We start from the raw sequence: 13,777 nt of genomic DNA, 5'->3' as shown, positions 1-13,777 counted from the left end.
ATGTGTTGTGTACATAGTTTCGTGTAGTCAGCGCGTACACAACTGTCCCACTAGAGCGCGCCCCGCTAAGCACAACAGCGCAGGCGCAGCGCTCGTCCGTCTACGCACTACGAGATGGCGCTGCCATAGAGATGTACCAAATTCTGTTTCTTTTTTTTTTTCTTTATTGATTTTCAATTCCCCCCGAAGGGGGCGGGCTGGCAGCAGCGCACTACGCTGCTCTACAGCCTACAGACTTTTTTTTTAAATAAAGAAAGAAGAAAGAAACAAGGTAAAACAGGCGATAAAATGGTGATTTAAAGTGTAAAATGGCGTAAAAATGCGGAAAGTTAAAACAGAAAGCAAAAGGGGTTGGCAATGTAGATAAAATACACAGGAATCAGACAAGTAACATAGTAGACACACAATTAAAAAACACGGCGACAGTCTGGTTTCTGTTCGCAAGAGATAAAAGGCACACCCACCAGCGACAGTATGATGGCCGTTCGCAACAAGTCCCAAAAAACACAACACGGAACACTCACTGTAAAACACGCACTGTAGAACACTCACTGGAGAACACTGCACGAAAGTGGCAGCACAAAGATGACACTCCCGAGCCAAAGGCAGATGGGGGGGGGGACCTGCAGGAGGGGGAAAAACAAGGAGGGAGGAGAGGAAAAAAAAACGAAAAGGGGGGGGGGAAACCAAGGAGGGAGAGGACTAATAAAGGGGGAGAAGGGCAGACGCGAGAGGGAATGAGAGGAGGGAAATGTAAAAGGACGCGGGGGAGAGAAGGGGGCAAAGAGAGGGGAGGTGGGGAAGAAAGAGGATGGAAGGGGGGAGAGGGAGCCCAGGAAAACGGACAGAGGAAAGGAGGGGGAGTGAGGATCAGAGTTGATAGGAGGGATAAATGGAGGGAGAGAGGGCATCATCCAGGAGGGGGAGTTGATGGAAGCCACCTTGGGAAAGGAGATGTAGGGTGTAGAGATGGAGGGTAGGGGGGACACAATGGTGAAGACGTGGCAGGGGGCGGGGATCGGAGAGGAGAGGAGCAACCAGGGGGTGAGGGGGTTGGCGGGAGGTGTAGAGGATGCGGATATGTTCGAGGAATAGGAGCAGATGGGGGAAAGGAATGAGATCATAGAGGATCCGCGTGGGGGACGGGAGGCGTATACGGAAGGCGAGGTGGAGTGCATGACGCTCAAGGATCTGGAGGGACTTATAGAATTTGGGGGGGGGGGGAGCAGATATCCAGGAAGGACTGGCATAACAGAGGATGGGATGGATTAAGGATTTGTAGGTGTGGAGGATGGTAGAGGGGTGCAACCCCCATGTCTGGCCGGAGAGGAGTTTGAGGAGTCGGAGGCGGTTGTGGGCTTTGGATTGGATGGAGCGAAGATGAGGGATCCAGGTGAGGTGACGGTCAATGGTGAGGCCAAGGTAGGTGAGGGTGGGGGTGAGGCGGACAGGACGGGCGCAGACAGTAAGGGAGAAATCCAGGAGCCGGAAGGAGCGAGTGGTACGACCTACGATGATTGCCTGGGTCTTGGAAGGGTTGAGTTTCAGAAGCCACTGGTTACACCATGCAGCAAAAAGGTCAAGGTGATTCTGGAGAAGGCGTTGGGATCGTTGGAGGGTAGGAGCGAGGGCGAGGAATGCGGTGTCATCAGCATATTGCAAGAGGTGTACTAGAGGGGGGCGGGGTTGGGGCATATCTGCCGTGTACAGGGGGTAGAGGAGAGGGGAGAGGACAGAGCCCTGGGGCACACCTGCAGAGGGGTAGAAGGTGTAGGAAATGGCATTATGGATGGTAATATAGAAGGGGCGGTGGGAGAGGAAGGAGGCCACCAGATGGATGTAGTTGATAGGAAGGGCGTAGGTTTGGAGTTTAAACAGGAGACCGGGATGCCAGACACGGTCGTAGGCCTTTTCGAGGTCAAGGGAGACAAAAATGGCGGAGTGACGGGAGTTAAGCTGGAGGGAGAGGAGATGAGTGAGGCGGAGGAGTTGGTCATCAGCAGAGAAGGAAGGTCGAAAGCCACATTGGGTGTTTGGGAGGAGGTGGTGTTGGCGGAGGTGGTGATGGATGCACCGGGAAAGGATGGATTCCAAGAGCTTGCTGAACACCGATGTGAGACAGATAGGACGATAGGAAGAGGCATCAGATGGAGGCTTGTTGGGTCAGGATAGAAGCCAGTGGCAAGGATGACATTGTAGAGGGTGGCAAGGATTGAAAGGAACGAGGGAGCGCAGTGTTTGAGGTGGCGGTAGGTAACGCAGTCGTGGCCGGGAGCAGTGTTGCGTTTGGTGCGGAGTGTGAGGCTGATGTCCTGGGTAGTGATGGGAGTGTTAAGTTCAGATGGTGGTGTGTGGTCCAAGTACTGGAAGCTAGGAGCAAGGGGGGGAACAGAGGTATTCGTACAGTCCATGACATCAGGGAAGAGGGAATAATCAAAGTGGGGATCATCTGTGATGGAAAAAACATCAGAGAGGTGGGAGGCAAAGTGGTTGGCCTTACTGAGGTTGTCAGGAAAGGGACGGTCATTAAGGAGGAGAGGGTACCGGGGGGTGGGGCGGTTCCCAGTAAGGCGGTGGAAAGCAGACCAATACTTGGAAGAGTTTATGGGGAGTGTGGTGTTGAGTTGTGTACATGTCTGGCGCCAGGCACGGCGTTTCTTCGCAGTAAGCAGTTTGCGGATGTGACGTTGTAATTGCCGGTGGCGGGTAAGTGTATCCCGGTCACGAGTGCGAAGAAAAGAGCGGTAGAGGCGGCGGGACTCTCGAAGGAGAAGGACGGCCTGTGGAGGCAGGGCGGGGCGGTGAATTCTGCTTCCGCCGATCCACGTATTAATATGTAACGCAGCGAATGAGATTTCTGCTAATGTAGAACCTTTTCTTCTCGCGGATCACACTCGCGCAGTGATACAAGAACGCGCGAGGTATTATAACGAGTGTACAGACTTCCGATTAGTCAGTCTGCTTTTGTCTGCACCAGTCTTTACCAGTCTGCATTTGTCTGTACCAGTCTGTACGAGTTCTACATTTGTCTGTACCTGTCTATAGTCAAGTATCAGTCTGCGCCTAATAAGATTACCATATTCCTGTACATAGCCATGAAGTAAATGTATAGACACTTTTGTCAAGTATCAGATACACATGTGAGAATAAGGTTAACGTACCAGTACCAAAGGAACGTCAGATTGTCAATTGTAAATAGCATCCAAAACCAAGTTAAGTAATTTTTATGCTTGTTATTATTTTAATAAAATTGTGTAAAAATTAATCAAGTTCTGTTTAAAGTTGGTCACCGTCAATCTGCTACTCTAAACGTGCAAGTGCCATTTCTATCGTCTGACCTAACGGCAGAAGATAAACATGCCACGATAAGTCCACGAGACATATTGCTGACACTCGCCTACTTCGTTAGAACGACAAGTCAAATAATCTGTTGGTGTGTGTACTGAAGGTCTTACAGTTCGGACAGCACACTATGACATCACAGATCACTTGTGCTAAGAATTCTAGTGAATCGAGTTTAATATTGTGGTAACTCAGTTCTCTCAAGTTTAAACAATTTCCCCCACCGTCTAATGTCATAGCTTGCATATTTAATCATTTGTCGCCAGAAGTTTAGAACGCAAGGGCCCACTTCTCCTAAGTTAAGATGGTGACATATCAAAAATTTCCAACTGTACTAAGTTACGAATGTGGGAAATTTAAAAAAAAAATCAGTTTCACATTTAAAATGGCGACAAATTCAAAAATTCACTTACCTAAGTTTAAGTTGGTGGGAAACCAACTGTTGCAAATTACATGGTTGACCTTGTGTGCTTCTCAAACCTGGAAGTTATACATGTGTATGTCATGTAAGCTCGTTGGAAAACACACCTTGCCTTCAAATAGAAATCTCAGTTGCGATGACAAAAATCTTTTACAGTTACAGGAACAGACTTTGCATGCTCGTTATTCATCGTGAAAGTGCACTCTGTCAACAAACACTACATTGCTCCCTATGACAACTGACAAATTTTTGTCAGACCAAAGTCTACCTAAAGTGAAAATCAATCTTATTTAATTGAAAATACTTCCATCGATCAAAGAACTATGTGTGGTTGTTTTGGTAACTCCTGTAAAAGTTGTAAAAAGATGCTGCCCACGCTGCGTTGTTATTAGGTTTCCACCGACAACATTGATGATGTCACCATACGATCTCCCCCCCCCCTCCCCCCCCTTCCTCTTTCGCCATAGCCCAACTGCACTAGGAATAAGATGGCGGCCCCCTACTGACACGAGCCTTTGTTCTGAGCTTCAGTCTCACTGTTAGATAGATTTGAAGGTTTTCGAATCACGTCTCCCATAGCGATGTCGTATTTTGGAATAACGACCAATAGTGGTCGACCTTCACGAAAGTTACGGCTGCAGTAAGTAATCACAACTAAATACTACAAAGACAATTATGTCCGCAGCTCGTGGTCGTGCGGTAGCGTTCTCGCTTCCCACGCCCGGGTTCCCGGGTTCGATTCCCGGCGGGGTCAGGGATTTTCTCTGCCTCGTGATGACTGGGTGTTGTCTGATGTCCTAAGGTTAGTTAGGTTTAAGTAGTTCTAAGTTCTAGGGGACTGATGACCTCAGATGTTAAGTCCCATAGTGCTCATAGCCATTTGAACCATTTTACAAAACAATTACAAAAAGTCTATTCTGAAGATGACTAAGTCTTAAAAGTTGAAGGCAGCTATACAAAGCATTCTTGTTTACACTTTTACATAAATCGCAAAGAAACATCCAACGGAAACCATCACAGGACATTTACATGTATTCACCAAACTTTTTCCTTGAACGCATACCCTAAACAAATTACTTGGCCAGTTTCCGCCCTGTCATTGTTTTAACAATAAAAAATGACATCTCTTTAAACAACACAATTGTCACATCTTATAGCAGCGCCATTCAGTGTTCGTTTGTGGAACCGTAAATGCCTCGCATGCGCACACTTCGTTCCCACATCGTTGTGTCGCTACCTGACGCCTTAGTGTGTTCCACTTTCGGTAAAGATAGCGACTACTTCTTGCAATTTTCAGCTTACACTATAGCACCGGTAAACAACGAGTCTCTAGTGTTTTATAAATGAATCTGGAGCATGAAACACAATTTTCTGCAAGCGATGGCTCCTCATGGCGTTTCTTCACCGGAAATGACAGATCTGAGACGTCTAATGTTTTCACCTCAACGATCTCTTGACATGACAGACATATTGACAGTCTACTTTAACCCACTTGAATAGCCACGAAATGGTTATAAAATAAGAACAACGCGTTCCCGTAACCACGCGGATAAAGCCATCAATATGTATTTTATTCATTTTTTTTTTCAAATTAATACCGTTTTCCTCTTCTACAGAGAAATTGTTAACAAGATAAATTCAGTGATATCACTTGCGTGGCTCTGAAAATAAATTGCCGAGTATAGATGTGTATGAAATTTGGGTTCTTCTGTTGTTCTTCCAACACTGTTGCATGATACGTCATCCGGAAACTTGCAGCAAAATACTATATAGTCCTCTTTGTAATGTTTCAAGGGCCGGCCGGTGTGGCCGAGCGGTTCTAGGCGCTTCAGTCTGGAACCGCGCGACCGCTACGGTCGCAGGTTCGAATCCTACCTCGGGCATGGATGTGTGTGATGTCCTTAGGTTAGTTAGGTTTAAGTAGTTCTAAGTTCTAGGGGACTGATGACTTCAGATGTTAAGTCCCATAGTGCTCAGAGCCAATGTTTCAAGGAAGCGAATCTTTTGCAGTTAATAAAGCAAAGATATGAGTGAAGCAGCCTTCAGCTAACGATATTAATAATATGTTTAAGAATTTCCTACGTAGCTTCTTTTCTTAACGAACAAAGTATCTCCCGGCATTCTGATTGTCGCAACAGACGGATCCATATGTATGTTCTGGAGGAAAGGTGACATGCTAACTTCATGAAAAAGCAGTTATCGTCACTCAGCTAACCAAAATGATTCCATAAAGTATTCGTTCATGGATTATAAATACGACTGATCAGCGCCTAAATTAATTTCTCTAGTCCATACGTTTTAGCACCAGGAGAGAGCAGAATCTGGTCGGATATTTCCTGCCTAGAAGAAAGTGACGTCAGCTAGACAAAACGTAAAAATTTAATTAATTTCCACCTAACTCCAACTGTCTTCATGCAGAATACAAAACCGAAACTCCCAGAAACTAGGCCCAGGAGCCTTTATTTTTGAATGAAGCAATAACTACTTCCATACTTCGAAATTATACTGATATTTGCAACATAACGACTGCAACACACAAAAGTTGATCAAAAATTAACTGTTAAGAAAAATAAGATGATGGGTTGCCAGCCCGGTATATACTACGGAACATGTTATTGATAAATAATTTTTTATTCTAATTGAACCAATTTTGGGAGAAACATATTCTTCCGCTTTCTGTTATGTTGTCCATAATTTATTTCGTGAGTTGTACCAGTTATAAAATCTCAAGTTACACATATATAAACCCTTTTTAAGAGTTTCGTCCAGTCTACTGATTATCTTAAAGTGATTTATCGATTAGTGGATGACCTTGCATTTGGACTGCTTATTGGGTGTATGATGGTTCTTTATATATTTTTAGTTTATATTGTTACTATTGAATCTGTGTGACCATCTACTCGCATTACCTTAGAGAATTTGAAAGGTGGCTACACTGAGCCACAGCGCCAGAGATCGCGCTAGAGAGTATTGTTCCGCCGCCTCCACTGGCAGTGATTATTGAGATGTCGTAGTGGGCAGTGCTTGGGGAGAGCTCGTGGTAGTCAGTGCTTGTTAAGAACTCGTAGCAGAGAGTGTTTGTTGAGATGTGCTAGTAGGGAGTGCTTGCTGAGATGTGATACTGAAAAGTTCTTGTTGAGATGTGGTAATAGCGAGTCGGTGTGGAGATATATTGTAATGATTAGAGTGATTTTGGTCAATATATGAAGGTAACGAAACTTGATTTATTTTTCATTATTTCCATGTTTTAAATAATGCGTCATTACAGGTTCAGTCAACAAAGCATCTGGCTTGTGTTCTTGTATTAGAGTGTAATTCTGGTTTTCTTGAGTAATTATGGTATTTTTATTTTCTTTAATTAATTCAGTATAAATGATATTTAAGATTTCTTGTGTTATTGAAGAAGAACCGTGCCAGATGTGCGTTGAGTCATACTTCCACATACAGAACAGTTACACTTGTGCTTTGGTTTCGTAGGTTTTATAGTTGCTGGGGACTTAATTAATTAATTGTGTTAATGAAAATTTCCATTTCATTCTTTGTTATTGTTCTATGCAGTCAGATAGCGTAATAATATTAGTCAGGGCCAACCGTTTACGAGACTGCGTAAACGGACAGACAGCTACTAAATAAAAAAAAAATTATTTGCATTTTATTTTAATTAAGCCCCCATGCACGTTTTTTTTTTTTTTCACACCGACTCGCTATTACCAAGAACTTTTCAGTATCACATCTCAGCAAGCACTCCCTACTAGCACATCTCAACAAACACTCTCTGCTCCGAGTTCTTAACAAGCACTGACTACCACGAGCTCTCCCCAAGCACTGCCCACTACGACATCTCAATAATCACTGCCAGTGGAGGCGGCTGAACAATACTCTCTAGCGCGATCTCTGGCGCTGTGGCTCAGTGTAGCCACCTTTCAAATTATACTCGACTTTGCGTCCTGGCTGCTAATATACCAGGCCCATAAGAAATGGCGTCTATATTGTGACCCTTATTTCCTTAATTTGGTAAACAAATTAATTATTTTAGAAGTGTGCGCGACAAAAACTGGTGCGAGTTTCTCTAAGATAACACGTGATGTTGTGGTTGAACTCAAAACCGGCACTCCAGCAGCTGGTGGCCTATCTAAATTCAAATTGCAGGTTATTTCTATCATTAAATTTAGAAGATCGAACTGAAAAGGCTTGCCAGGTTTAATTGAACTGAATAAGATATGTCCTATCCCTTTCATTTATCAGGTGACTGGGGGAATATTTCTTAACTGAAATGCTGACTCTCATTTAATACATTTATTTTCTAATCTGATGAAAATATTTTAGAACACCACACATAAGAATTTCTCCTCAGTTACAAAACTTATGTTTGAATGAGCGTTAAACTTCTCATGGGTAGAACACTGACAAAAGCAAAACACTACACGAATAATTTCATAACACAAAAAAAACATAAGTGGGCCACACCGTGTTTAGCGGGATAATCGTCATTCATTCCTTAAAAATCACGTTTCATCATGCTTGAATTACACAATACCACAGTTTAGGGGTTGGACCACAATGATTCTGCCACATCTGCAAGACACTGTACCGATCAAATTACTATACTGTCGCTATCAGCAGGCCAAATGACTCTAGATGTTAGGGTTATCAGAGCACAAACACAATTACACAACATGGGACTGTTAACTCAATGTCTTTTGGTGGGCATGAGCATTCTTTGGTATATTAATTTTGTTACTGTAATTTAACACAATTTGTTAGCTCGCAGCTGGCGTAATGGTGCATGAAAAACACTACTAGAAATTTAAGGTAAGCCACTGCTCAACGTAGAAAAGAAAAGATTCTGGGCAAAATGTTACTAAAATTTTTTGTAGATTTAAAATGATTTATACGCCTCTGTCTGTTTCAATTGAAAGCACTATGCAATGAACACAGTTAACTTCAGTTTTAACATGGCAAGGAGGTGGGGGGTGGGGGAGGGGCGTATCTATTGTTCTATGCCTGCTATTGGCCATGTGGTCGAACATCAACTACAGTAAAAATGCTAAAAGATACACACACTTTTCAATCAAAAATTCATATTAAGGCATGCAAAATCACTTTTAAAATGTGTCAGCAAGAAATCGTGCAAGCAGAAACGCAATTATCAGGCAGATGCACGGTACTGGTTATGCACTGGATTCACTTTCCAACACCGCGAAAGTAAGAAATAATCAGAATTTATTCTGGTTTCATCACCGAATGCTGTTAGGTGAACCGATTAATTTGCTTTGAATGCTGAAAATTTCACTGTAGCAACGACTATTAGGCTGTAAAGCATGTGCTACGCTGAGGACGCAAAGACGTGGTCGATCATATGATATCAAAGAAACTACCTCAAATTCATAAAATATTTAGGTAAAAGGAGAGTAGCACACTAATAACGGTTGAATATGTCACTGAAAACAACTGTAAGCATACTGAAAACTCGAGAACTGACCACTTTATCGGACTTTGTACTATTGGTGCCATAATGAAGTGGGAACTAAACCCACAAAGAAAGTACCAAAAATAATTAAATTTCGCGACAGAAATTTCTCGATCTAACATCTGATACGCAGTCTGCACTCACTGAATTAAAAGTGAAGCTTATAACTTGGGAAATAGCTACATGAACTGATGGTCCCTGTTGCATGCTCACTACCACAAAGCAAAATTTCACAAACACATTTCCGAGAAAACTATTGCAAATAAATTAAAGCCGTAACGTGTACCGATGAAGATATGTTGAATGCGTGCTATGAGCATACCCTGTCGTGAATTTTTAGCCACATTACCTCATTTTTATCTCACCAAATCAGCGAGCTGCTGTGCTCCCGCGTCCGGTCCGTCTCGTGTCTGGCCCCACAGTGCTCTCCACGCGCCAAAATCCGACCAACGTTCCTGTTCAGACGCGGTGGTGGGGAGACTCACCTCACCCCCGCACCAACTTCGTAACCTACCCTCGTGCCTGTTTTCATCTTTGCTTGCTGCGCTGGCCTACCTGCCGTTATTCTTGTAGTGTTGGCAAGGACTGCTATTCCCTTAAACTGTTCCCTTTTGTCCGTGCTCCAGCTACATTTGACTTCCATTCATCCACATGCAGACTCATACTGGATGGAATAAGGAGTATACATATAAACGGCGGGTGACCTCTTTGTGAAAGGATAAAAAGAAATAAACAAATGCGTCCAATATTCCCTTCACCCAGCGAAGTGTTGAAGTTGCTAGCAATCAAATAAAAACTTATATCTCGATATAGAAAACATAATTACTTCCTACTGTAACCTGATGTACGAAAGTAATGCCTCAACCTTGTGTGTTTATGTGACTAGCTACTGAAATTTTGTGTCATAGTCGTAATGTTTGAAATAACGGTGACTGCGACGCTTGAGATGATTGTGGGAACACAGGATGATTCCGTGAGAATGTTGCAAACTTTCAGGGATGATGAAGAAGCGTAAATATATCAGTTTGAGATGAAGGGCCCTGATCAGGAAACGAATGAGTCAAAAGTTACACGAATGTGACAAAGGCCATGGGATAGCGCTATACGCACACACACACATGGCGGTAGTATCGCATACACAAGGTACAAAAGGGCAGTGTTTTGGAGGAGCTGTCATTTGTACTTATGTGATTCATCTGAGAAGGTGATTATGGCCGCCCGACGGGAATTAGCAGACTTTAAAGATGGAGCTAGACGCATAGGATATTCTGTTTCGGAAATCGTTGGGTAATACAGAATTGCGAAATCCACAGTGTCAAGAGTGTGACGAGAATAACAAATTGCAGGTATTACCTCCCACCACGGACAACGCACTTAACGAGCGAGAGCAACGGCGTTTGAGTAGAGTCGCCAGTGCTAGCAGACAAGCAACACTGTGTGAAATAACCACAGAAAGCTGTGTAGGAAGTACGACGAACATATCCACTAGGACAGTGCTGCGAAATTTGCCGTTAATAGTCTATGCCAGCAGACGACCAAATCGAGCACCTTTGGTAATAGCACGACGTATTTTGTTGCGAACTTCCTGGAGCTCATGATCATATCGTTTGAACCCTAGAAGACTGGGAAACCGTGGCCTGGTCAGACGAGTCCCGATTTCAGTCGGTAAAGAGCTGATTTCAGGGTCCGAGAATGGCACAGACCCTACGAAGCCAAAGACCCGTGAGGGCACGGTACAAACTGGTGGTGGCTTCATAATGGTGTTAGGCTCCCAGGTAGATGCTATTTTTCTTGACTTCCGGAAGGCGTTCGATACAGTTCCGCACTGTCGCCTGATAAACAAAGTAAGAGCCTACGGAATATCAGACCAACTGCGTGGCAGGATTGAAGAGTTTTTAGCAAACAGAACACAGCATGTTGTTATCAATGGAGAGACGTCTACAGACGTTAAAGTAACCTCTGGCGTGCCACAGGGGAGTGTTATGGGACCATTGCTTTTCACAATATATATAAATGACCTAGTAGATAGTGTCGGAAGTTCCATGCGGCTTTTCGCGGATCATGCTGTAGTATACAGAGAAGTTGCAGCATTAGAAAATTGTAGCGAAATGCAGGAAGATCTGCAGCGGATAGGCACTTGGTGCAGGGAGTGGCAACTGTCCCTTAACATAGACAAATGTAATGTATTGCGAATACATAGAAAGAAGGATCCTTTATTGTATGATTATATGATAGCGCAACAAACACTGGTAGCAGTTACTTCTGTAAAATATCTGGGAGTATGCGTGCGGAACGATTTGAAGTGGAATGATCATATAAAATTAATTGTTGGTAAGGCGGGTACCAGGTTGAGATTCATTGGGAGAGTGCTTAGAAAATGTAGTGGCTTACAAAACACTCGTTCGACCTATACTTGAGTATTGCTCATCAGTGTGGGATCCGTACCAAATCGGGTTGACGGAGGAGATAGAGAAGATCCAAAGAAGAGCGGTGCGTTTCGTCACAGGGTTATTTGGAAAGCGTGACAGCGTTACGGAGATGTTTAGCAAACTCAAGTGGCAGACTCTGCAAGAGAGGCGCTCTGCATCGCGGTGTAGCTTGCTGTCCAGGTTTCGAGAGAGTGCGTTTCTGGATGAGGTATCGAATATATTGCTTCCCCCTACTTATACCTCCCGAGGAGATCACGAATGTAAAATTAGAGAGATTAGGGCGCGCAAGGAGGCTTTCAGACAGTCGTTCTTCCCGCGAACCATACGCGACTGGAACAGGAAAGGGAGGTAATGACAGTGGCACGTAAAGTGCCCTCCGCCACACACCGTTGGGTGGCTTGCGGAGTATAAATGTAGATGCAGATGTAGATGTAGGTGGAATATACTGGGTCCTATTGTCCAGCTGAACCAATCATTGACTGTAAACGATTATGTTAGGCTACCCGGATACCATTAGCAGCCATTCATTGCCTTTATGCTCCCAAACAACGATGAGCCATGCCACTGGGCCACAACTGTTAGCAGTTGGTTTGAAGAACATTCTGGACAGTTCGAGGGAATGGTTTGGCCACCCAGCTCGTCCAATATGAAACCCACGGAATATCGAGAGGCCAGTTTGTGCACAAAATATTGCACTGGCAACACTTTCGTAATTATGGAAATCGTTAATTAGGAAATCGTTAGGGAATTCAATACTCCGAGATCCGCAGTGCCAAGAGTGTGCCGAGAATACCAAATTTCAGGCATTACGTCTCACCAAGGTCAACGCAGTAGTCACGGCCTAAGTGTATTAACGACCGAGAACAGTTTCGTTTACATAGAGATGGCAGTGCTAACAGCCAAGCGACACTGCTTGAAATAACCGCAGTAATCAATGTGTGACGACGAACATATCGATTAGGCGACATTTGGCGTTAATGGGCTGTGACAGCACACGACCGTCGCGATTCTTTTCCTAACAGCACAACATCGCCTGTAGCGCCACTCCTAGCCTGAAGACCACATCGTTTGGACTGGGAAATCTTGGCCTGGTCACATGAGTCCCGATCTCAGTCGGTAAAGAGCAGATGATAGTTTCCGAGAGTGGTGCAGAGCCTTCGGAGCCATGGACCCAAGTATTGCTGTGAACAAGGCATCGTGCAAGCTGCTGGTGGCTCAATAACGGTGTGGGCTGTTGTTACATGGGATTGACTGGGTCCTCTGTCGACGGAACCTATCGATGACTGGAAATGGTTGTGTTTGGGTACCTGGAGATCATTTGCAGCCTTTCATGGCCTTCATGTTCCCAAACGTGTCACCTGGCCACAGGTGTTCACAACTGGTTTCAAGAACATTCTGGACAGTTCGAGCGAATGATTTGGTCCTCTACATCGCCCACCATGAATCCCACTGAACATTTATGGGACATAATCGAGAGGTCAGTTCGTGCACAAAATCCTGCACCGGCAATACTTTCGTAATTGTGGACGGCTATCGAAGCAGTATGGATCAGTATTTTGCAGGGGACTTCCAACGACTTATTGAGTCCATGTCACGTCGAGTTGCTGCACTACGCCGGGCAAAAGGTGGTCCGACACAACGTTGAGTGGTACCTCATGACTTTTGTCCTCTCAGTGTATAAGCGAAATTTCTTATACCTCTGATAGTACACCTCTTCCAATGCAAGCTCTTCCATATTTTGGGAGAAGGTAACATGAACCAAAACCAGAAGAAAACCTGCAGTAAACATGGTCTCTAAACTACATATCGCAATGAGCACTTGTTCATCTTCGCTACTGTGAAACACATCTCTTCCAGAATGAGATTTTCACTCTGCGGAGTGTGCGCTGATATCTAACTTCCTGGCAGATTAAAACTGTGTGCCAGTCCGAGACTCGAACTCGGGACCTTTGACTTTCGCGGGCAAGTGCTCAACCAGCTGAGCTACCCAAGCACGACTCACGCCCCGTCCTCACAGCTTTACTTCTGCCAGTACCTCGTCTCCTACCTTCCAAACTTTATAGAAGCTCTCTCGCGAACCTTGCAGAACTAGCACTCCTGAAAGAAAGGATATTG

The 13,777-nt window shown here is 44.4% G+C and overlaps 1 protein-coding gene across 2 annotated transcripts in view; it reads right to left on the bottom strand.

Moving 5' to 3' along the window:
* The window catches only part of LOC126253378 (uncharacterized), a 73,015-nt gene extending 63,366 nt beyond the window's left edge, over nt 1-9,649 (bottom strand). The window contains exon 1 of one of the 2 annotated variants that reach the window (XM_049954666.1): nt 9,583-9,649. The gene's annotated coding sequence lies outside the window, so the exon portion shown is untranslated. The remainder of the gene's footprint in view (nt 1-9,582) is intronic. The other variant, XM_049954665.1, reaches the window with a different exon arrangement.
* Nucleotides 9,650-13,777: the final 4,128 nt, after the last annotated feature.

Source organism: Schistocerca nitens, chromosome 4 (assembly GCF_023898315.1).
Source record: "Schistocerca nitens isolate TAMUIC-IGC-003100 chromosome 4, iqSchNite1.1, whole genome shotgun sequence".
NCBI classification, from domain to species: domain Eukaryota; kingdom Metazoa; phylum Arthropoda; class Insecta; order Orthoptera; family Acrididae; genus Schistocerca; species Schistocerca nitens.
The sequence above is the reverse complement of the archived record's forward strand: the minus strand, read 5'-3'. Positions and strand labels throughout refer to the sequence as shown.